Source organism: Haliotis cracherodii, unplaced genomic scaffold, assembly GCF_022045235.1.
Source record: "Haliotis cracherodii isolate W230 unplaced genomic scaffold, xgHalCrac1.p SCAF_9, whole genome shotgun sequence".
In the NCBI taxonomy this organism is placed as follows: Eukaryota; Metazoa; Mollusca; class Gastropoda; order Lepetellida; family Haliotidae; genus Haliotis; species Haliotis cracherodii.
In genome coordinates, this window is record NW_027266343.1 from 31,194,261 (window position 1) to 31,218,817 (window position 24,557).

General features: G+C 38.3%; 2 pseudogenes; both read left to right on the forward strand.

The window, feature by feature from the left end:
* Window positions 1-24,484, forward strand: part of LOC139452099 (protein mono-ADP-ribosyltransferase PARP14-like) — a 39,767-nt pseudogene extending 15,283 nt beyond the window's left edge.
* Window positions 4,126-5,085, forward strand: LOC139452923 (uncharacterized; annotated as a pseudogene).
* Window positions 24,485-24,557: the final 73 nt, after the last annotated feature.

Here is a 24,557-nt window from a genome sequence, read left to right on the forward strand (position 1 = left end):
TAAAATAGATTTGGTATATGTGTAGCTAGGTTCCTTTTTCACGATATTCAAAACTTTGATCCTATTTTTTACACTTTGACCGTACCTGTAAATTCGTAAAGCTCGTAAAGCTTCACACTTGAAACATCATCTCCTCAGTGACCACAACCCCAAGAGGCTGAAATGTCACATACCTGTTCCTAAAATTGATGACACCCTAATTTTTTTCAAGAGGCTCGAATCCTATCTGACACAGCAACCATATCAAGAATCTATTTGTGGACATTCATAAAAGATGGTATTTGTTTAGATAGTATGTATTTTTCTCCATATTGCCTTTCACCTGAACAGGTACTTCAGAATATCATTCTGAAGTGTTTACAAACAGCTTCTGATGACGGATGCCGAACCATTGCCTTCCCAGCCCTAGGCACAGGGAACCTGGGCTATGCACCTGACTTCGTGGCTCAGACTATGTACACAGTTGTCAATAACTTTCAAGAGAGAAGCACCGCACTGGAAGAAGTTCGAGTTGTGATTTATCCATCAGACAAACAAGTCATCCAGGTAACACATAATTACAGCATTATTATTATTACTATTATTATCATTATTATTATTATTATTATTATTATTATCATTATAGTGTATGTTAAAATTGATTTTTCGATGGAGCAATATGCTCTGTGTGCCAAGGACACATTCGTCTGAAGCTTCTAGGTGGTCGTAGAAAGGGAAACATTTTTTTGACGGTTGCAAGTTTGACTTAACTGCTCAGAAACTTGAATACATGTATGTATCATTCCAAACTGACTTTCGCGTGAGATGTAGTATGGGTGTGATCAAACATAGTTCCATTAGTTAGAAAACAACACCTGATGACAAATGACGAACCATTGCGTTACTAACCCTTGACACTGGGAACTTGGGCTCTGCAACTGATTTCATGGTTCAGACTATTTACACAGTTGCAAAGGAGATAACGCTGTAATTGCATTGTATCACAACGTTTTGCGTGTCATTGTGAGTTTGTGACGTCACCAGTTACCATAAAAAAAGGTCGAAGATTCATGTGGGATGACCTGATAGAATCTCGCACTCATACTGTTATCAAAAGACACACGATGGAGATCCTTAATCTTAAACAAGGAATATATTTTATTTTGTGTTATTTCTGTACTCAAAGAGTATGTGTGTGTTTTCTTTTTCAATCCTTCACGAAGGCCTTTGAAAAGTATAAAAGACAAATGGAGACAGGAGAGATAACTGAGCCGGCAGTTGTGGTAAAGGATCGCTGTTCTTTCTTTGAACAACAGAACACTGAAGGTATGCTGAGAGTTTTGTTTTCTGTGTTGAGGGAAACCATTTCTTGTTCTTTTGTTGAAATAGGGACAGTATCTGGTTCATTAGATTGTTCAATTATATTTGAATACATACATTTTAACTTGTTTTGAAGATTCATGGGTATCCGACACTGAATCTGACGGGCTTCAGATTGGACGGCTCAACGTTCAGATCAAACAAGGGGACATAACCAAGGAGGACGCTGACTGCATCGTCAACAGTACAAACCCTGAGCTGGACCTACAAAGAGGTGAAAAAATAACGGGTTAACGCTGTAAATCAGTAGTAGTTTGTATTGCTTGTTACCGTTAAACTGTTAGAAGGATGTCTCGCTTTATAACACAGCTGTGATGTGTTCAGTTGTGAAAACCGTTTAGTATCTACTGCAATGAAACTGGAACGTCTTGTAATCTGAAGACGTGTCGGGCCATGGTATAACTTTCGGTTTATGGTATAGAACTGAAAACAAATTAAACATTCAATTGCGTAATCGTTTATGTTTGTGAGATGTTTGCATGTGTTTGTGAGATGTTTGCATGTGTTTGTGAGATGTTTGCATGTTTGTGAGATGTTTGCATGTGTTTGTGATTGGTGCCACCTGCGGGGTAGGATACGCTCACCTTTTCGTCAACACCTTTTATCAACACTAGTTCATAGTGATTCTTTTGTTATAAACTGCGGGCAGAAGGAAGTACACGCATTCTCAACGTTATCAAAACGTTACTGGTCTGAAAACACTCGCCGAAACACTGCAAACTAAAGGTCAAAAATACAACATGATACCCGTATCAAATACATCACCATCGAATAGCCATTTCGTGTTTTATCCACTATAAAACTTGCTTGTATACTCTCTTTTGCCCGGCAGTTAAGTCAGCACTGTACAGTGGCTTTACGTAGAGATGTCATTTGTGATTATGGAAATGTTTGTGCATCTTCTATTCAATACCCTTCTTAGGGGATGGAATGCAGATTATATACTTAATTTACAAAAAGTTAATGTGTGTTCCCAAATATACCTTTTTGCAACCGTGCCTTGGCGCTATTTCTATATTCCAACTTCTGTCTTTGCGGATGGGATGAAACTTATACACTTAATTAAAAAAAACTTATGTAGAAGATATTTCAAATTGGTGCATGCTATTGTTGAACATCAAATATTCAAATTTTTCTTTGTGCTTAAGTATTTCAATACTCAAATCTTTTAGTATTAACAAGCTCCGACGCATGTTGCTCATTTTGAATGTTAAAAAATATATAACCGTGATATTATTCTATGACTTTATTATAACCTGTTTAGATTTGGGCCAAGAAACAGCACATACTTTACTGTCTTGTTGCTCCCTAGTAGGGATTGCGGGGTAGACTAGGTCCCAAACAACCTAAAGGGATTGGCGACAAAAGGGATCGGGTAGTCATGACTTGGTTGATTGCGATAGTGTGGGACAATGGTCATAATTTCGATCACTGGATTGTCTGGTCCAGACTTTGTTACTTACAGAAGCGCCGTCATATATCTGGTATATTGAGCATCGTTAGACAAGAAAAGTAACTAAATAGTGAGCCTATTTGCACATGTTGACATATTGAATATTTCCACGATTTTCTGTTCCAGGTGCTGTGTCCGTAGCTATCGCCACAGCATGCGGAAAAGACATGACGTCACAGTGCAAAATGAAAGGTAAGGAACAAGTGCTTGTTTGGAAAAACAACGAGAATCCTTTTACATTAAAAAAACAAGTATTCTTTGTACCTTGAATATGTGGTTCAATACAATAAATAGTTCTGAAAAGGCTCGGTTTTATATAGCAGCTATTGGCGTTATGGGAAGTGCTGTTTGAATTATAGGAAGACAATTAGCAACAATTGGGTCAGATGTTCCACACGTTCTGAACCATAATACAAGGACTCAAATAAACTTACAAATAGTCTGTGAAATCTTTTATTACATATAACATTTCACTCCTCTAAAATAACAGTTGTCCTGTGAACTTGCTAGATGTTTTTTCTAACCTAGATTGGTGGCACGTGTGGCCTAGTCGTCTAAAGCGCCGCGATTCGCTGTGCGGAGTTGCGTCCCTTGGGCACGCCAGAAACCTATGATTGTGGGTTCGAATCCCGGTTTCTAGGTTTGACAGCACCATACCCGTGCTCGTGGGTTTCACCGAAGTGTTAAACGTCTGAGACCTGCATCACTTCGGGCTTTCCTCCCACATTAAGCTGACACGCCGTGATATAACTGGAATACTGTTAAAAGCTGCGTTAAACCCAACTCACTCACTCTAACCTAGATTGGTTTCGGTCTCATAACCTACATTTATTCCACAGTCATGGTGCAGGACTACGATGCACATTCAGGTTCCATCTATAAATTTGTTACTCATATTTTGCACCTCTATTATACCCCTGTTAACGATTTCTAAATTCCATTGGTTATTCTGGACCACGTAACGAAACAACACATTTCAATGTCGACCCTCGAAATTATGTGACTGACACAGACCTCGAATATTGACTCGTCACATGACCAGTTTTGATCACATCTGATGAATATTGACTCGTCTGCAAGAAAACAACGAACAATTCACGGTTCGCAGCTAAGTTACTGTAATGAAATACAGGACGTTTTAAAGACTTCATCAACTTTTAAGTGAATTTCGGTATAACAAAACGATAGAATTTTTTGGACGAGGTGAATATACGGAAATAAGGACCCTCGGAAGCCAAAGGGGTTGGGTCCTAGGGTCTTTGTTTTCGCACAGTGACCTCGTCAAGAGTAACCTTTTGTATAATATTGCGTTGATGTCAGCGAAAAAAGGCAACTTTGGGATTGAGTAAGATACATTATGAATACTGAGAAACTCATATTACCTTTTTATATTGAGATACCCATAGTAATATTTATACTGACAAACACAAATCACTCATAGTAATATTTATATTGAGAAACTCTTAGTGCAATGTATATTGAGAAACTCTAAGCTGCGGCTCCTGTAGTAAGTCAGCCATGTTCATACACACAGATGTGATCAGCTGCAGCTCCTGTAGTAAGTCAGCCATGTTCATACACACTGGTGTGACCAGCTGCACCTCCTGTAGTAAGTCAGCCATGTTCATACACACAGGTGTGATCAGCTGCAGCTCCTGTATTAAGTCAGCCATGTTCATACACACAGGTGTGATCAGCTGCGCCTCCTGTAGTCAGTCAGCCATGTTTATACACACAGGTGTGATCAGCTGCGCCTCCTGTAGTAAGTCAGCCATGTTCATACACACAGGTGTGATCAGCTGCGCCTCCTGTAGTCAGTCAGCCATGTTCTTATACACCGGTTTGATTAGCTGCGCCTCCTGTAGTAAGTCAGCCATGTTCATACACACAGGTGTGATCAGCTGCGCCTCCTGTAGTAAGTCAGCAATGTTCATACACACAGGTATGATCAGCTGCGGCTCCTGTAGTGAGTCAGCAATGTTCATGCACAAGGTGTGATCAGCTGCGCCTCCTGTATTAAGTCAGCCATGTTTATACACACAGGTGTGATCAGCTGCGGCTCCTGTAGTGAGTCAGCCATGTTCATACATACAGGTGTGATCAGCTGCGCCTCCTGTAGTGAGTCAGCCATGTTCATACACACAGGTGTGATCAGCTGCGGCTCCTGTAGTAAGTCAGCCATGTCGGTACACACAGGTGCGATCGGCTGCGGCTCCTGTAGTAAGTCAGCAATGTTCATACATACAGGTATAAATAGCTGCGGTTCTCCATGAAAAATATATGCAGTGTGTGTTCTAGGCTTTGCACAAATAGTGTGTTATACAAAGATACCTGCGCATCAACATCTTTCTCCGGTAAAAACGTGCGTGTGTTTATGGAAACTCGATAATTCCAAAGACTGATCAGAACCATACTTTATATATAGTGTACGAAATGAGGCAGTACGGAGTTGTCAGCACGACAGCGAAAGGTCTGAAGTGTAGCTACGTCCTACATGTGGCGGGGGACCATTTTGGCAATGACTGGAAGAAAGTTGTCCTCACATGTTTGAGAGTGGCAGACGAATTGGGTGATGCGCGCTCAATTGCCCTTCCGGTCCTTGGAACAGGTAGTTTCAATTTATTTTTTTCAAGTTAATAATGAAATAATGATAATTTGGTGTTCAATGAATGAATATGTACCGTGCTAATATACCTATATTTATTAATATATATTAATGTTTCGGTCCCAAATATACTACATGTCAACTATAGGTCACTGTATAGTGAGTGAATGAGTGATTGAGTTATTTATTAAGTGAGTGTCATTTTACGCCACTTTAATCAGTATTCTAGCCATATCACGGCGGGGACACTAGAAAAACTGCTTTACATTTTGTACCCATGTGGGGAGTCGAACACTTTAACCACTAGCCTACCCCACCACCCTTAATAGTTTATGCTAATTATGATAACAATACCGACACTTAATGCCATCAGGTGCTGGTCACGTCAACCCTCAAGAAATATCCGAGATCATGGTTCATGCCTTTGCCGAGTTCGAGCCTCAAGCATCCAACCTGACAGATGTACGGGTGGTTGTGTTCCAGAAGTCAATGTTTCTCACAGTTTCGTCTCAGATGAAGGAATCAGTGAAATCATTGAATCAACAATCCACCATACGAACACCTAAAACAGGTAAGAAATAAGAGAGGGACTATTTGTCAATATTTGATATAGGATTTATTCCTTTGAACTTTCCTGTAACGTAGGATGGGAAGTGAGTGAGTGTGGTTTTACGCCGCTTTTAGCAATATTCCAGCCATACACGGCGGGGGACACCAAAAATGGGCTTCACACATTGAACCCATGTCTGGAATCGAACCCGGGTCTTCGGCGTGACGACGGCTACCCGACCGCTCCTTAACGTAGGATGGAGTCATTTTCACAGGTAAGTAACATGTTTCTTGTAATTCATTGTCAGTGTGTTAGGCAATACCAGGATAAAGATAAAGTACTTTATAGTGCCACAAGCACCAGGTAACATCAATGTATCAATAACCCTGAATCAATAAATCAACATTTGTCTACTAACAAGAACGGGGTGTCGCCTTTACGATACCTGTGATGTCAAGACGGTAGTGGGTAGTTAGTTGTATTATATATACTGTTTATATTCAGGAGTCAGTAATAATTAAGGATCAAAATGACTCCTCATGCAGTATCACAAACAAATATTGAACGTCAAAGTCAGATACTGATCAGTCTCGATTATCTGTCGAAACGGATTCCACTGGTCGTCATTGGCAAAATAGTTTTAAACTTGTTTTAAATAGGTCACTGAAAATCAGGTAAACATTTACCGCGAGTACAAGTGTATAAAATATTAAAACTATCAACAGAAATTCATTTTCACTTCAGAGATACTCTAGACAATCAATACTGAAATGATTGCAATGTTTACTGGTTGCTCCAGACTCAATTAGAAAATGTGGCACCTTATGTTCCTGTTCTTATCGTTGATAAACATCTCTAGTTTCTTGTTTTCTTGGAGGTAACGTCTTGATGATATGATGAGACACTGATTGTTGTAAGTTCAATTTTCCAGGCAAACTGATCATAGGCGTCACAAGGTCAACATGTGTTCGCGTATGATAATGAAATAATAGTCAAGGCTTCCAATCAACGTCAAAATATTGAATAGCTTAAATTAAAGTTATATTCGGTTTCTTTAGCAACTACTAGTATATGTTCAAAGAAAGTTGGCAAAATCACTTCCAAGTTAAACCAGTGTGAAGAGAAATATGATGTGATGAGCATGACCTTCTTGGTAATGGCATAAATACGAGAAAAGCGCACGTAATATCTCTATGTTAGTGGCTGGTCATGATTATTGAGGATTTTCTGCTCTTGATCCAGTTACGTGTATATGCGTATACAACCAAGTCTAACGGACGGGTGGCCAAGCGGATTCTCCCTGATCAAATCTAGTGTAGAGTAAATAATACCTCCATGAGATGTTGGCCTGTAGGGGTACCTGCTGCCATTAAAATGTGTGATTCTATTAAACGTTCTGCTCATGATCCAGTTACGTGTAAATGCGTATACAATCATATTTATATAACGGGTGGCCCAGCGGTCTTAGGTGTCGCACTTTCGGTGTCTTTTGCAAGGCATCAACCCCCGGTCCCAGTTTCCTTCTGATTATATATCGCTTAATTTGTCAGTGTGTCGTTGATTTTAAGGTCGTAAAGACCTGTGTTCCCCACATCAAACTGACACGTCTTGCTACAACTGAATAGTGTTCAAAGCAGCGTTAACTTAATCTTGCTCGGTCTCTCATCATCTTTGTTTTAGTTCCAGGGATTCGTGGGATTGTTTCAGAAGTTCCCTGGAGCGCCTCCGTCGGCTCTGGTAGCATACAGTTTGGAAATATTACAGTGCAAATGAAACAAGGGGACATAACAAAAGAAGACACAGACTGTATCGTGAACAGCACCAACATGGAACTGGACCTGAAGAAAGGTGGGGCAGCCGTTAGTGAGACTATTAGCAGAAAATAGGAGGAAAAGAGAGGAGCCAATTGATACCATACCATACCTTTGCAGTGCAATATATTAGACAGTTGAATCTATAGCAGAAGATATCAGGACTATAGAGTAGCCGGATGGTATCATGTGAAGACCATTCCACTAACTTCCATTTAAAGACCATTAGCAGAATAAATGAGTAATATAGAGATGTACTGTACCGTAAGGTAAAGAACGTATTAAAGAATTAAAGAATGTCCGGGAAATAGTGAATATTTTACTTCCACATTAAGATCATTAAAGGAATTGGAAAGTATAGGTTCGTTTTACTATCACAACTTCACCAGGGACTTACATATGCTCCTTTCAATAAACCTGATAAAGATATACATTTTGTTTCACTGTACACTATTTTTAATCAACGATAACACCTGTATTTACATGATATGCCTGAAGTTGTCTCAATGGATACTTAATGAAATGTAAAGGTAGACGTGGCTTAGCAAAGAATTATTACATGATAAACTGAAAGAGGAATGCCTTACGTGTGCTGTGTATGGTATATTTCCTTAAGGTGCTGTCTCAAGTGCTATCAGGAAAGCATGTGGCAAAGATATGGAGTCGCAGTGTGCAAAGAAAGGTGAGATTCATATCGATTCTCTGTGCAGTTGTGTAAGACACTTGCTATACCCTGGAGTTCTAAATTGTAGATAAAATAACATTTCAGGAAGACTTCAGATCTTTTATGTGGAAATGTAACATCAATGTAACATTATTATTAATGTAATCTAGCATTCTGAATGTCATGTGAATTATGTAATCGCTCGTGGTCGGTGTTATACAAGTAGAAAACGAAGCTCACGTCATTGTGAGTATCTTTTAAAAAGGCTTTATCCACTAGAATGTTTTGTTGATATGAGTGAGAGAAATTTAGTTCAGTTTCAAGTCCATGGGAAACATCCCAAAAGCAATCATTAGCTCCGGCACGTGAGTATCCATATTTCAAGGGAATCCGATCCCAATGCATAGTTAAACCCAGTATTGTCAGGCCGCAAGTACATGTTCAAGTCTGGATTGGCACAACTTGTTTCTTTTACTTAACTGCTTTATCGGTAGCAAGACCAGAATGCTTGAATTTACATTTGCTGTTACAGTTGATGACTTGAGACAGCATGGCGTTATCAGCACGACATCCAAAGGTCTGAAGTGTAAATACGTCCTCCATGTGGCCGGGCACCATTTCGGCAATGACTGGAAGAAAGTAGTCCTTAGCTGTCTGGAAGAGGCAGAAAAACTGCGTGATGCACAGTCAGTAGCATTCCCTTTGCTGGGAACAGGTAACGTGGCTAGAAGTGGTATCATGCAGTCGTTGTGAGTGTGTTAATATATTACATATTATTGGTAATGTTTTATCTATATTTGGATCAAAATATATGTTTCGTTGTAGTTCTCAATCAACAAATGAAGAATATGGGAAATATAACTGATGAAGTGGTCGTTTTCGGAATTTGAAAGAAAGCGAAGTGGTCAATAATGATAAGAACAACTACAACAACAATAATAATAAAAATAATATTAATAATAATAAAAAGAAGCTGAAGAGATGTGCAGCAGTCAGAATGTTCCTTTCATAGTTGTACTTTGCATCTATATGTCAGCTTCTATTGTATCAAGCAACATTTTCTGTACAGGCATCGGTAATATACAGCCTGAGGATATTGCCAAGCATATGTCACAAGCATTTGCTGAGTTCGGACCTCAGGCTGTTAACATCAGCGATGTTCGAGTAGTTGTATACCAGGAAGCAATGTTAAAACCATTTGCTGCTATGATGAAACACTCGGCAGACACAGGAGGAATACCACAGGCCCAATCTATCATTACAAGAGGTAAGTAACTACCAATAAGGTGCAGGGGTTGTATTTGTAGTTTAACGATTGCAAAGAGATACCCCATAGGAAAATTATCTTTAATAATATTAAATAATATTTTAAACAACTTAAAACTTTCACATCCGAATTCTGCCTTGATATTAGTTTTGTTTTACACAAATTATGATGAAATGTATTCTACTTTAATTTCCTATAAGAGATGTGCAAGAGAGGGAGAAAGAATATTTTTTATTTGGACCCATCAGACACAAAAATGTCATCAAGCTACCCTAGTTTGTCTTAACAGTCTTAGTAGTTGGAATATAGGCCATGTCGTCATTATTGTCATTATTTTCAATTATCCATAAATTTAATTGATCACAGTTACTTTTGTGTTTGAGTATTTGCTGAACTAATTTACTTATTATTATTAACCGTGATGGAATGACCTCGAGCTCGTTGCATTCATTGGTGGGATGGAAAGAGTTTTGTCGTTTTATCTATCAATAAGATAACTGCCTTTACGCTTCCCAAGGATTGGCATGTTCCATCTTGTTCTTCGTACATTTCGTCAGGCACCACTTCGACAGGGAGGGTTGATCTCTTCTTCTTCTCTGACCAATCAGACAACATAGCCAATGGTATAAAGAACCTGGAAGCACTATGCAAGAAGGAATGGATTACAGAGATATGGGAGGACCAAGTGATAACAAAACTAACACACCATCAGGTTACGATATTCACTTTACAGTAGCAATGTCCATTATTTGAGTTTGGAACATGTATTTTGCGATTAGAGGTTTTGCAAGAAGACAATACCAACCTTCAACAGCCTGTGAACAGCTTTATATCAGTTTGGATCACAACTTTACAATCATTATGGATCCTGTCAAAACATTTGATAAGATAATGACCAAAAGAGAAGACGAACCTGTTGAATGTCTTTAGGAGTGGCTTAAGTCAGTATGTGATGTTGTCTTTGGTAGAATGAGAAAAATGAAGAAAATAAAAATAGGAAACAATATTGGAATAACAAAATGAAACTGGATACCCTCTATGAAAAGTTTATAGCATTGCCTCAAATAACTCTGCCATTGTATATAAGGATTACTACACATTCTATGCTGAATCAAAGAGCTTGCCATAAGTACCGCAAATAATAAATTATCTCAAATAATGCCACAAATAACTAAAGAATATGCCAAAACCCCGCATCAGTACTATCAACCTTTTGCTTGATTCATAAACTTCTACAAACCCATACAAAAATAGATTCATAGAAGGGTCTAGCAAATGCACCACCAGACTCTGTCTCAAAGATTATCCATAAGCCATTGCACAATCAAGGAAGGACTTTCTATATATTCACAGAACGTATTTGAGACCAGTGGAATCTCCAAAACTTGAAGGATTTTCTTGAAATGTTTGCAATCTCAGAACATAACCAAGTTCAATTCGTCAAAACAGTGGATTTTTAAATTCTTATTACACCTCTATCCCTTAAGGCAATCTTAAGTGAAACATTTGTCACTAAACGCGGTATGTCTTTAAATGTTCAGGTCAATTTGTCAAAAAATGAAAGTAAATGTCATCTGAAGTATTTTGAGAAAAGAATATTTGAAATACTGGACTTCTTCATAGATAACATATATGTGAAACTTGTGGATAGGATATTTAGGCGACAAAAGGGCATTTGAATCGGAATTTCTGCTTGAATTGGCAACACAGGCATTTGGCCAAGCCATTTAACTTAAAGCTTCCGGAATATCGATTATCTGATATCGTTAAAAAATATTAAAATACCCAATATCCTTCCACTGATTTACCCACCTGAACTAGAAATATAGGAGACCAGTGAGCCCCCCTCATCCGTCCCTTTCTGTCCAGCAATATTCTAGAAGTTACAGGCCTTGGTGTCTACATTTCAAAACGTTTGAGGTACAATCGAGGATGCTCTTTACACGAAGATTTGAAAGAGCGTCATACGAATCTTGCTCAAAGGGTGTTTGATCAGGGTTACAACAACCACGTTCTTAAAGAAGCATTAAATAAGTTTTATGGTAGACATTTGGTCCATCAATGAGCAAAATGATGTCGTACCACATATTCCCTTATTATTTTTCAAATGAACAATTGACCTGCATTTGCAATTGTTTAGGACAGGATACGCTCACTTTTTCACAAACACTTGGCAGCATCAAAGGCAGGGCTGGACAACTTAGGAATGGCCAGGAGTCCGAATTTGACCACACAGAAGGAAGCGAGCTACGTACAAAAACATGTTTTATATCACTAGATAGCTCTCGAGGAGACGAATCCAAATAATGTGTGTCCCAGTGTGTTCACATGTTCATAAGCTCAAAAACTGGCTCAGAAAATGCATTACTGCAGAAATTTCTGGCAGTATTTGTTTTTCTACAGCAATACCCAGCATCAATCTTTGGAGAGTTTAAATTGAATTCAGCAATTGAAGATATTTATCTTATTTACAAAATGTATCAAGAAAAGTTGACGTCACTCAAATTAAACAATGGAACAATATGTTGGCCTCATACCTTTGTATACTAGACAGATGCAAATCCTTGAACCCTGAGCTTACCTTATAATAATCTAAATTATTATGAGAATTTCAGTGACCATCTTCAATGGCCTTTTTACTACTTTGAAGTGTACAACATTGAAGGTGAATGTGATTCTCAAAAAATAAATTTCATAATTATTCCATTGGGTCAACCAAATATATAATCCCCAGTTGGAATTCAAAGAGCAAAACCTACATGAGATACGGTACTCTGAAAGTAGGTTAACTTCAGACATGGAAAGAAAATATAGAACACAACCAATTTTTCGATACAACTGCATATATTGTTTCATAAATTTCATTGTGCACAATTCATCTTATATATATATACAATTCTAAATGCACATCTTTACTAAGAAACAAAAACATACAAAGTACAAAACTCCTCCAATGCAATCCTCGGCAATATCTCAGCCACATAGCTTAGACAAAACATGTACATTTCAGCGATACTTGCTGCTCCTTCTTTATTGTTCTGATACTGACGCTTGTCTTCGGTGCTTTGTCAGAGTGATCTGAAAGTAATGAAAATAAATGTAAAGAATATGAGAACATAATTAGGATTACAGGCAAATCACTGTGCATCCATACAATAAAGGTATAAAGTGTAACCTCACGAAGTTGGGATGTCAGAAATGCTGACTAACCCTAATATAACACATCACAATACATATTTCAAAAGAAATGCAATATTTATTGAAATTACCTTCGATTGTTTTTGCAGTTTATCATTGTTCGTCTCCATTGCCTCTTGAACTTTAGTTGGGAGGGTTGTTGCTTCCCTTGGGGCAGGCATGAAGGGCTTGAAGGCTGATAGCTTGATGGTGTGTGTCCGGATGTCCCCCATCTTTCTAAGGTGGGACATCCACCACAAGCTATCCTCTGCAGACAACCTGGTAGAAGACACCCATTTGGCCAAGTCTTTCTCCATGGCCTAACAGGTGTCCCAAACCCCTTCCAGTGCAGTCGTTGTTGGTCTTGGATCATTTGTACTGGCAAGGACTTGAAGGAGGGCATCGCGTGTTGTTGCAGGCTTCTGTCTTAGCTCTCTTGCAAATACACTAAACAGTTGATCCACATCTTCATGCGTGTGTCCCACCATGAGAAAAGAAAGTTTCACCTGAAAATAGTATTTACAATAGTATTATCACTATGAAAACAAATCAAAATTTGTTTATTTACAGAATACTTACATGAGAGTATTGAGTATGTTGAGTATATTGAGAGAAAAAATCAATCTTGTGCATTTTTCAAGTTTCAACATTATTGATTCGTTTACACTTGGGAAGAGCAATTGGACATGAAATACGTTTGCTTCAAAACAATTCTAATGTGGTTTAAAACAATTTACATAAATTGTAAAATTATTAACCACATGTGATTTCAGCATTTACTTTCAATTGTATAGTAGAGACTCAAGGAATAAATACATCCTTTTTTCAAAGGCTTTTACATTTATATATTTTGAATGTCCATTAATGTAGTCATTCATATATAAGACTTAGAAATTAATTCATATTCTCACAAGTTCACATAAATGATCTGCTGCAGAGTTGCCATGTACCTAATGGTAAAACACAAAGAAATTGTACTGGTCCTGATTTTACTAGTCACCGATTAGAAAATGAATGTAAATTTAAAACCCTGTATGTCAATTGGTCATTTCCAATCATTGGTCTGATCTTTGATTACTGCCAATTTGCACGTTTGTATAAATAGTGAGTTGCAGTCTTTCCTATGACAGAACATTCAATTTTGCATATTATAGGGTCAGTTTTATGTATAAAATCTAGAAACAAATGGGGTGTAAATGTGTTACCTGTGACATTGTCACATTTGTCACATTGAAAAATCCACTGTCGAAAATCAATAGCATTTGTATATAAAAATAAATATATCTAAAAAGCACATACCTTTTTGAAGATTTTTAACTTGACCAATAATGCCAAAAAATACAAGACCGTCTTGTTTTTATTATCTTTTGGAGAATTGTGCGCTTGCAAGTATAAAGTTTCTGGCAGTTGTCGATGGTTCATCTGAAATTAATATTTATCTAAATAAATACTATTTTTATATTACCTGTATAGTAAATAAACAAAACTAGGTATCATTATCAGAGGCATACTAGAACCATTACATTGTAAAATATTATAACCACAATTGTCTAAATGACACATGAGAGATATTGAAAATATTTATTAGTATTACCTGTGCAATCCTATGGAGGACATCTGACAGCGCTGTGCAGGTGACATTTGCATCACCTGGAATACAGGAATTCCAGATGACAGCATGGGTTTCCTGGTTTCCATGATCGACGACACCTGTCACATGGTGCTCGACATGCGCTAAGCTGACATCAGTCTGAAATGTTACAATCATTGACTGTAAATTAATACCTGTAAGAACAGACTTATGTGCAGGAAACATACGTACATTTATTTTACACTTAATTTAAATTTCATTCATGATATTTAGTTTCAGAAATGTGAATTTCAATGTGGTTAAAGGAGCCTTAGGTTAAATAAGTTCTTTATACATGTTCCTTTGATTGTTCCGGAAAGACAGGAAGGTTTGTTTTGTTCAGGTCCATGTTGTCAATAATGAGGGAGACATATTTTGATGGTGACCTCTTTACTTTGTCCCCGTGTTTGTAGTTAAAACTTATTTTTAATTTCAATTTATTTAATTACATTATTTCACTATTTGATAGTGATTCATAAACAAATGCTTATGAGTGAGTACTAGTGAGTGAGTGAGTACGGTTTTACGCCGCTTTTAGCAATATTCCAGCAATATCACGGCGAGGGACACCAGAAATGGGCTTCACACATTGTACCCATGTGGGGAATCGAACGCTTTCGGCGTGACGAGCGAACGCTTTAACCACAAGGCTATTCCTCCACCCTTCTCATGCTTATGATTTGTTGGTTGCTTTGTTGTTTCACGCCGCACTCAGCAATATTCCAGCTATGTGACGGCGGTCTGTAAATAATCGAGTCTGGACCAGACAAGCCAGTAACTGACATCATGAGCATCATTCAAAGCAAATGGGATACGATTACATGCATCAACCAAGTCAGCGATCCTGACCTGCCGTTAGTAGCCTCTTACGACAAGCATATCATGCTTATGAAATAGTCGGAAACGTACGACGGACTCTGCTACATATTAATTATTATTATTGAAAAGGTTTTATCGTTTTTGTTTGCAAATGTATTTCTACAAAAAGACCTCTCAAATATTTGTTATCATTTACTAGCCTCTTCATTCCACTTTTGTTTCCCCCTTTTATAATTTGTTGTGAATTTCAATTTCATTTGAATAAAAGTCTTAGATAAATATTCAGATGCTTTGGAATTGTTATTTGCAGCATAATAAATACACTTTCGAATCCCTAATCGTTGGATTAGAAGTAGATACCCTTAGGATGTCGAGCATCCTGACGATTTACTCACACAGACAATATACTTCCAGATTGACTCCTTGCATCAACTCTTTGAAGTGGAGCTAAGAGTCGACAGAAACAAAGGAGCTATAGAACTGACAGGACTGACAAGTGCGGTTGCGCTTGCCAAAGGAAAGGTTACTCAATACCTACGTGACATTGAGAAGGAGGAGAGCGAAACAGAAAAGGCGACCCTACTCTCTCGAACAATACAGTGGGCCTATTTCGAGAAAGATAGTCCTACCGATAAGAAGGACTTTGGTAAGAAGGAAAATGCAGCAATCGAAAAGGCATTTACAGGCAATAAGAAGTCGTGCAAGGTACCTTTCATGAAGACCAAGATCGAAATCGACTTTTCGTCCTTGGAGGGAACAGCAGCAAAGAAAACATACAATGTCATGCGACGAGACCTTTTGCAGGGTAAGAAAATAGTATTATCTAAGGTGTATCTGAATATACTAACGGAATAATTAACTGTGCTTCACATAACTTTCATTAAAAATAAATTTAATATAAAGTTATATAATGCACTTTTTAATACATATTATTGAAGACATCTCCTCGACTATAAGGTCGAATTCAAAATTTACACGCGCACGATTAGGACCTTGCGTCTTCGTTGGGAGTATGATAATTACACACGTGATATTTGTCATGTGAACAGCACACAATAATTGTAGAACTATCGTGCCCATGAAAACATTTTTGTTTAACCGTAACAAACGCTTATGCAATGTCAGGGCTTCAATGTCTCTCGTGTCTTCAATGCACCACCGCTCTGTATCAACGCATATTATAGTCACATCCGATTGTGGCATTGTTAATTGAGTTGTTACATGTCCACTCTGTGAGGGCGTGTGGCCCCGTCTCCTGTTACCTGTTACCATATGTCAACGAATTCGTTGTGATAAAACATTGATCAGAAGAGTGATCAAATCTTATGTTGATATTTTCAATAACATGACGTTTACACCACTTTATGTGAAGCACAGTTATACTTTTCCGATAGTATATATAGACACTGGTAAAACGCCATCTGACAACTAAGGCGACGTGTTTGAGACAAATGTATTCAATTTCAATGCCACGATGAATAGGACAACAGAGATTATTTATTTCTTTGTGATTAGAACACGATGGACAACAAACTGTCAACCCTAATTCGGCATACAGTATTAGCAGATACAGCCATTCATATTGTTCTCAACGATGAGGTCAAAGAGTAGTCTGTTTAAGCAAATACATACGAACCACACTTCTTAACTACACACTATCCTTACGTGAAGAGAATATATACGTTGTGACATTCGTGTAGGTGTCATACTTAATGAAATGTATTTATATCCTACGTGTTGTTTTTCAGAGGCCAAACAATCAATATTTGACCTACCTCCGGGCTGGCAGAAAATGGCGGATGATGTTAATATTGGGTGTTTTCCAGTCGCAGCTGGCGGTGAAGAGTTTAAGATGGTTGAACAAACGTTCATGTCAACTATCAAGAACAGCAATGCCAAGGTTCTTCAGGTACGATACCACAATCTCTATAAAACGCACAGTCGATGAACTTGAAATATCATTATAGTTTTTCCTTGCCTCTGCCTCTCAAAATACAAATATTCGCGTAAGCTGAGGAGATTTCCCTTTTAAGTAGGTTCTTGAAAAGCTGTGTAAGTTCGTAAGTCAATATTAACTAAGATCTGATGACATTGACAAAAACTTTACTAAGACTTAGATCCACGTAAATCAGGAAACGTCTGTTTGCAAATCGGTTATAATCTATTAGGTCAAACGTCATATGGACCTCTTTCCCGATGTAAATGATATCCTCCAGGTGAAGATAGTCATTGAATTTATTGAAGTCTTTGTCAAAATCGTAGTGGCAGCTGGAAATTAGACATAAGACCATAATATCAAAATAACGAATAACTTTATCATATGCATGTATTTATGAATTACCATCCAATAGTGACGATACGATGTAACACGAACATGATCTGACACTGTTTACGATACAATGGCATAAAGATATATGGATGTTTTTAAACCTAACACACTCAATACTATCTAATGTATGGTTCACACGCGGAGGTGATTCTATTTCCGGAACAGTGCATCATTAACCTCAGTATTTATAACATAACGCCAATGATAAATGGAAAGAACTTTTTACATTTGTAACAGAAATAGTAGATTCCTCTTGATCGTCATCTGAATGTCGGATAGAACACCATCTCCGTTATGTATTACAAATGTGCTGTATGTAGAGTCCACCCATTAAAATAAATTTCTTACCTATGAAGACCTTATCATAAAACTAATTGGAATTTTGTATGGAGACTAGATATTTTTCAGCTGCAGTGGTAAAACCAGATTTTTTAATCAAAGCCATGAGCTAGAATAATTTTAATAATATCAAATGGTCGCTCCCTTAGCAACTCAACGCATTTCAACTTGCACATTATAGTCTGCCAGGACGTGACTTGAAGTGTACCCTTACAACCTTTGCAGTGGTTTGTAACCTACGACGTTGACTAACACCTTCCCTGTTACTGAAAAGTACCATCATACATTGCGTATTTGTCATAGGTGACTCGCATTCAGAACAGATCTCTGTATCAGCAATATGCGGCAAAAAGGAAGCAACTGGAAAAGCAGAACCCCCAGGGTACCCAGAACGAGGCATGGCTGTGGCACGGTACCAGCACAGATGCTATAGGCAGCATCAATGCACATGGGTTCAACAGAAGCTATTGTGGGAAAAATGGTATGTATTGCTTCAAACAGACAGGCATATATGACCAAAAGGCCAATAATACATCTTGTATACAATGATATAGTTAATACTTGCTGCGCAATCTTGACATTATAGTTTCGTAGAATATAGGACGGGTCTACAGAAATGCACTTCCTAACAGGCTTCTTAGCCCTCATGTGAAATAAAATAACACGTACACGTACAATAACACGGATAACTTAAGTAACATATTCACACTTTCGATTTGAAGTATATCATATAAATTTTACCGAGATGGTCCGTAAATACGGCTGCATGTAATCATTTCTTGGACTTGCATATTCATATTCTGGACATATTGACAGTACGTGATATTCATCTTAATTAGGGGTCCCCCGTGGTGATATTACTGGAAGATTGCTAAAAGCGGCGTCAAACCATACGTATTCACTCCTCATTAGGCAGGTTAGAGTATGGACAGGGTGCATATTCAATTGCCGTGTTTTTGGAAAATCTAGCTGCTCTAATGTGAACATTACGTACATTGCAGCTACATTTTGTTAACGGACGGAGTTGGTTTTTCATTACATAAGATAATGATGCAATTGAACTTTGGATTTCGGAAGAATCTTAAAATAATTTGACTCATGAATTACTCATGTTGATAAATATCTTTACATCTTTGTTTAAAAAAATTAAGAAATACCTTTCTGTCACCTACATCTTGTGCAAGCCAGACATGTCCAAAACTATTCTTAAATAATGGTATTCGTCAGGAAAAACACGGTTTTCGTCCCTTGCATCATCTAATCTTATGTGTAAATGATAACATTGTCTGGAGTATCTGTTAATGGTTGTCTGGTTAACCGTATCCAACAAGACAGAACTCTACAGTGAGCATTTATGAACAGCTGGAAGCGACCACATTCTGTCCAAACAACTTCCCTTGCATCTTTGTAACATGTGTGCAATAGAAATTTGCAGTTTGGTATGAAGTTTATTAATTGCCTCACTACAATTCCCCTCCTTTATCAGTCACAGCAATGGTTGAACAAGCATATCTAGTATTCAATGTGGTGCCAAACGAGTGTACATGGTGAAGGCCCAGACTAACACTTAGTCTCTGAAAATATATGATTTTGAAAGAAACAAATAACTCCATGTAAATTGAAATGGAGCCCCAGTGAGATGGGAGACTTGCTTCATTTAGGGCTTGTGCGTCACAGAAAGGCCTGGGTGGAATAGAAAATAATATGGTCTAGTGACGGTGAGAAAGGCCGGGACTGTGGAAGGCTGTGAAACCGGAAGCTTGAAATTGCATATTTTTATATATGTATTTGAATTCCTCATTTGAAATTATCACAAAAGAAGAGCGATTTTTTTAGAACAGTAAATGTGCATAAGTTTTTTTCTGATACGATTCACGTTACACATATTTTACTTGTGAAAAGTACATAATGACACCTTTAGATATACACTGTTCGTAGCATTCAAGGAATGGCTACTGGCTCTTCATATTCCAATGTGTCTACAGATAACCGCTTCCAATTTCAGCCACCTACTACGGCCAAGGAGTGTATTTCGCTGTTAATGCCAACTATTCTGCCCGAGATACATACTCCAGACCGGACGCACAAGGGCAGAAATACTTGTACCTGGTTCGAGTCTTGACTGGCGTATATACTTTGGGGGATCCTGAGATGAGAGTTGCACCGTCAAAGACAGGAAGCACTGGCACTGAGCTGTATGACTCGGTCGTGAACGACATTAACAATCCTGTCATGTACGTTGTGTTCAATGATACACAGGCTTACCCAGTTTATCTGGTCACATTCCAACCTTGAAGTGGTGTAAATGTGTTGACAAGTTTGTATTTGTTAGAAACCACTTGTGTTGAAGTATAATGTAACCTTTCGGTAAAGTTAGAAGTATCAATATTTTATTTGCAATTCTTGAATATCCCACATACATTAGTAATTCCGTGAGCAGCAGCGCTCGAACCTGTACATGTATTGTTGTGAGTGAGTATGGTTTTACGTGTTTATTGAAATAGTATCACATTTAACTGCGCTGCAGATATTTTCTTTGTGTATATTTTGAAATCATATACATCACGTACCTATGCAAAATACAGGCGCCTTGTGTGCGAGATTGAAGACTAAATCACAACAAATTTCACAAAACGACTAAAGTGTACAGTTTAAAATGTACTGGCTCGTACGTTTGTTTTCAGAACAAGTATTTCTTCAGTACAACCTGAAACCACGAGCAGAGGGAATTTTGCAATAATTCATGTTTAAAGACATATTTTGCCCTATTGCTCTCTAACCGATTGTCCAAATACTATCAAACTATATGAGGGGCGGTCGGGTAGTCTAGCGGTTAAAGCGTTCGCTCGCCACGCCGAAGTCTCGGGTTCGATTCCCCACATGGTTACAATGTGTGAAGCCCATTTTTGGTGTCCCCCGCCGACAAAGTGGCGTTAAACCATACTCACTCACTCGCACAAACTTTATTTCTGCTGCTTCTGATGCTTGACCTTTTTATGTATATTTACGTTCGTAATTGATCATATGTCATTGGTTTGCATAGAATACAGTGAAAGTTGGCATTATGTATCAACATCGTTGGTTGCATCTTTTTTGAGTGCATGTCAAATATTACGTGGCTTAACGACCATAGCTGGGTTTTTAGGTTTTGTTAAAACAAAGTTACGTGAACTTTAATGACAGTTGTATAGATACAATCATTTTGCTAACACTCCAATAGTTTGAGTCTAGGTACTAAAACGTCCCATAGATTTCATTGAAAGGTCCCCTCCTATAGTTAAACAAGAGTGGTCACCCTCCCATAGTACAGCATAGTGTAGTGAATATCACTTGAAGATTAGTTTGAGGCATTAACTTGATCGAGCTTTGTTTTAAGTAGGAGAAAGTCCTCAAAGTCCCTAATGGCCTCGAACAAGTTTCACGTGCGAAAATAATCGCGAGATTTCGGACATTCTCCTTTACTTACACATGTACGATACAGCGAAAAGACATTAAAAGAAGCGTTATTATAATACGATGATAAACCCCATCCACTGCCTTCACATGACAACTGGTGGTAGTAAAAACAATGTTAATAAACTGAGCTAGTTTCATGTGGCTTTATGTTAGGATACCAATACCAATAAGTACCAATAACCTCCTTGAACCATTTGACCAAAAAGAAAGAATGTGTCTTCCCAAACCGAAACTTAATAAAATTAATATCTTTTTATGGATAACAACTACTTTTATTCTTTTTGACGAGTTACTTTTTGTCCATTCCACAGGTGTATACCAATGCTAATGATTTAATGCTATGCTTGTCTGAATGCGAGGTGAACTAAATCTATGCTTATGTTTCACATGCACAAAAGTTAAGCGCCACCCACCATATTTGTGAGCTGTTGCTTTTGGCACTAAATGATGACTATCATAACGAGATGTACGATTGTTATAAGCCGTATATGTAAACCTCATGTGATGGAAAAGTTGTTCCAAAGCAAGTTAATCTTTTAAAGCAAGTTAAAACTTTTTGTCATGTAACTGTCATGATATCAGCAGACCATATCAGGTGCCACATAGACACCCTAGGGAGTGCCCCATTGAGTGGATCGATGCTCATCACTGGATTGTCTGGTCCAGACTCGATTATTTACAGACCCCTGTCATATAGCTGGAATATTGCTGAGTGCGGCGTTAAACAACAAACCAACCAACCAACCAACCCTCGGGAGTGCAGAGTCTATTGCAAGACAGAAACGTCAGTAACGTGTGTATGATCCACGGACATTGACCACAGCTTCAACCCTACGCCTCATACTCATTACAAGTCGTTGAATGATTCTCTGAGTGAGTGAGTGAGTTGGGTTTTACGCCGCTTTTAACAGTATTCCAGTTATATCGCGGCGTGTCAGCTTAATGTGGGAGGAAAGCCCTAACTGATGCAGGTCTCAGACGTTTACCACTTCCGTGAAACCCACGCAGTACGGGTATGGTGCTGACAAACCTAGAAACATAATCGGGGCGAACCGGGATTCGAACCCACGATCATAGGTTTCTGGCGTGCCCACGGAACGCAACTCTGCACAGCGAATCGCGGCGCCTTAGACGACTGGGCCACCCGTGCCCCCGAATGCTTCTCTGAGGCAAACGGATCCATTCTTCATGAAGTGTGGCTTCAAGTCCAGCGAGATTTTGAACTGGGGGATCACGATGTCTGATTTTCCGGCCCAGAATGTCTCAGAGATGCTCAATCGGATTAAGATCCGGACTACCCCCATCCCGAGATCTGTGTGGTCTAGCATTGTCGTCCATGTAAACAGGTCTTGTCTGAAGAGGATGGTTGTCAAAATGAGGGACTACAACTGGATCTTGGTATTGTTGGCCATTCAGGTTTCCACGAATTGTCACCAGCGGAAGTTGGCAGCCGAAGGAAACACAACCCCATATCACGACAGACCTTCTGGATGTTCCTTGGTGCAAAACGAGAGTTACGTTGCCTCCAAACACGTATTCGAACATCAACAGTTCCAGTTGGCCAATTTCCATCGACTACGGGCACGACACCATATCAGACGATTCCGCATGTGCCTCTCAGTCAGCTGAGGACGTTTTACTGGTCTTCTGGCGTTATAACCAGCCGCCCTGAGGCGACGCCTTACGGTCATCGTCAATAGTCTCTGATGGGTCTCCACTGCAGTCTTAAATCTGTTGAAGTGGCAAATGGATTTCGTCTGACTATCCTGAAAAGACGCCTATCCTCTCTGTTAGAGGTCTTTCTTGGCCTACCAGACCTATGCCTGTCATTGACATCATTGGTTTGACCATGTTTGACGAGTGATAACAATGTGATGACGACCCATTAGTATTGCAATGGCCCTGCATGACATGCAAGCATTTTTCATGCCTATCACTTGCCATCTTTCAGCGTTCGTTAACTTTCCCCTCACCATGGCTGATTTTCAACTTCTATTGGAAGGGGAATCACACACAGAAGCAAAATGCAACCACGTGTCTGAAAGTTGAATTTCACTATTTATAGGGTAGGGGAACTGCAGCAAGATGTAAAGCACGCTTTCCTTGTGGTATCTGGACAAATTTGGGTTCATGATACTATGGAAGCCTAATTCAGTCATACATCATCATATTTCGTATTTCCGATTCCCACACGTGAAATCAAGAGACTATGAATATGGTGGCTCTTAACTTTTGTGCATGTGTATATATCAGACTAGGTTATCAAATACCTGGAAGATTCACTCGGAGCCCAACAAGGCTACTTGCAGTTATGTACTTATTTTTTATTGTTTTAAAAACTACAAGAAGTCGATGGTCGGCTCATAAATGTGCGATTTGTATGTATGAATACTCCATTTTGCAAAATACTTTTAATATACTTATATAAACATGTCATTGAATGTAATCTCATAGGTTTCTACTATTTGTATTTCTTGTAAATCATTACTGAAGAATATAGAAAATTATCCTTTTCGCAATATTTGTGTACACAATTTTGATAATTTTGGGTTTGGGGTTTTAAATATTAACATAAGTAGTTATTTTATCTGCTTTCCAACATAATCACCAAATGATAAATAGTAAAAATATATAATGCAGTTGTGTTGATAATATATTTGATAATACTTATGTCAACTTGAGAAATTATGCTTCAATCTAAAACCTGTCCTTCATGAGTTATGATATGTTTATATCCCAATGTCATATGCATGTAATGACTAACTACGACATTAACCGCAGGGCAAAAGAATGTTGAATGGGGCCTAAAAGGAAACAAACAATGGTTATTTGATGGGGATGTGTTTGATACGGGTATCAAAAGCGATATTAGGAGGGTCACATCAATGAGTATCTCACAACAAATGACATGCACATGACATCGCAATGGACATGGTGGTCGCAGTTTCACAGTACACAGTCTAAGTGTAGATTTTCAAGTGTATACTTTCTTATAATTAACCAATAAATCAACGTTTTCTTTTCATTTTAGGGTGTTTTTCATTTCAAATAGGGTCATGTTTTCCACATATCAATGTTCAAATTGGTGCTCCAAAGTC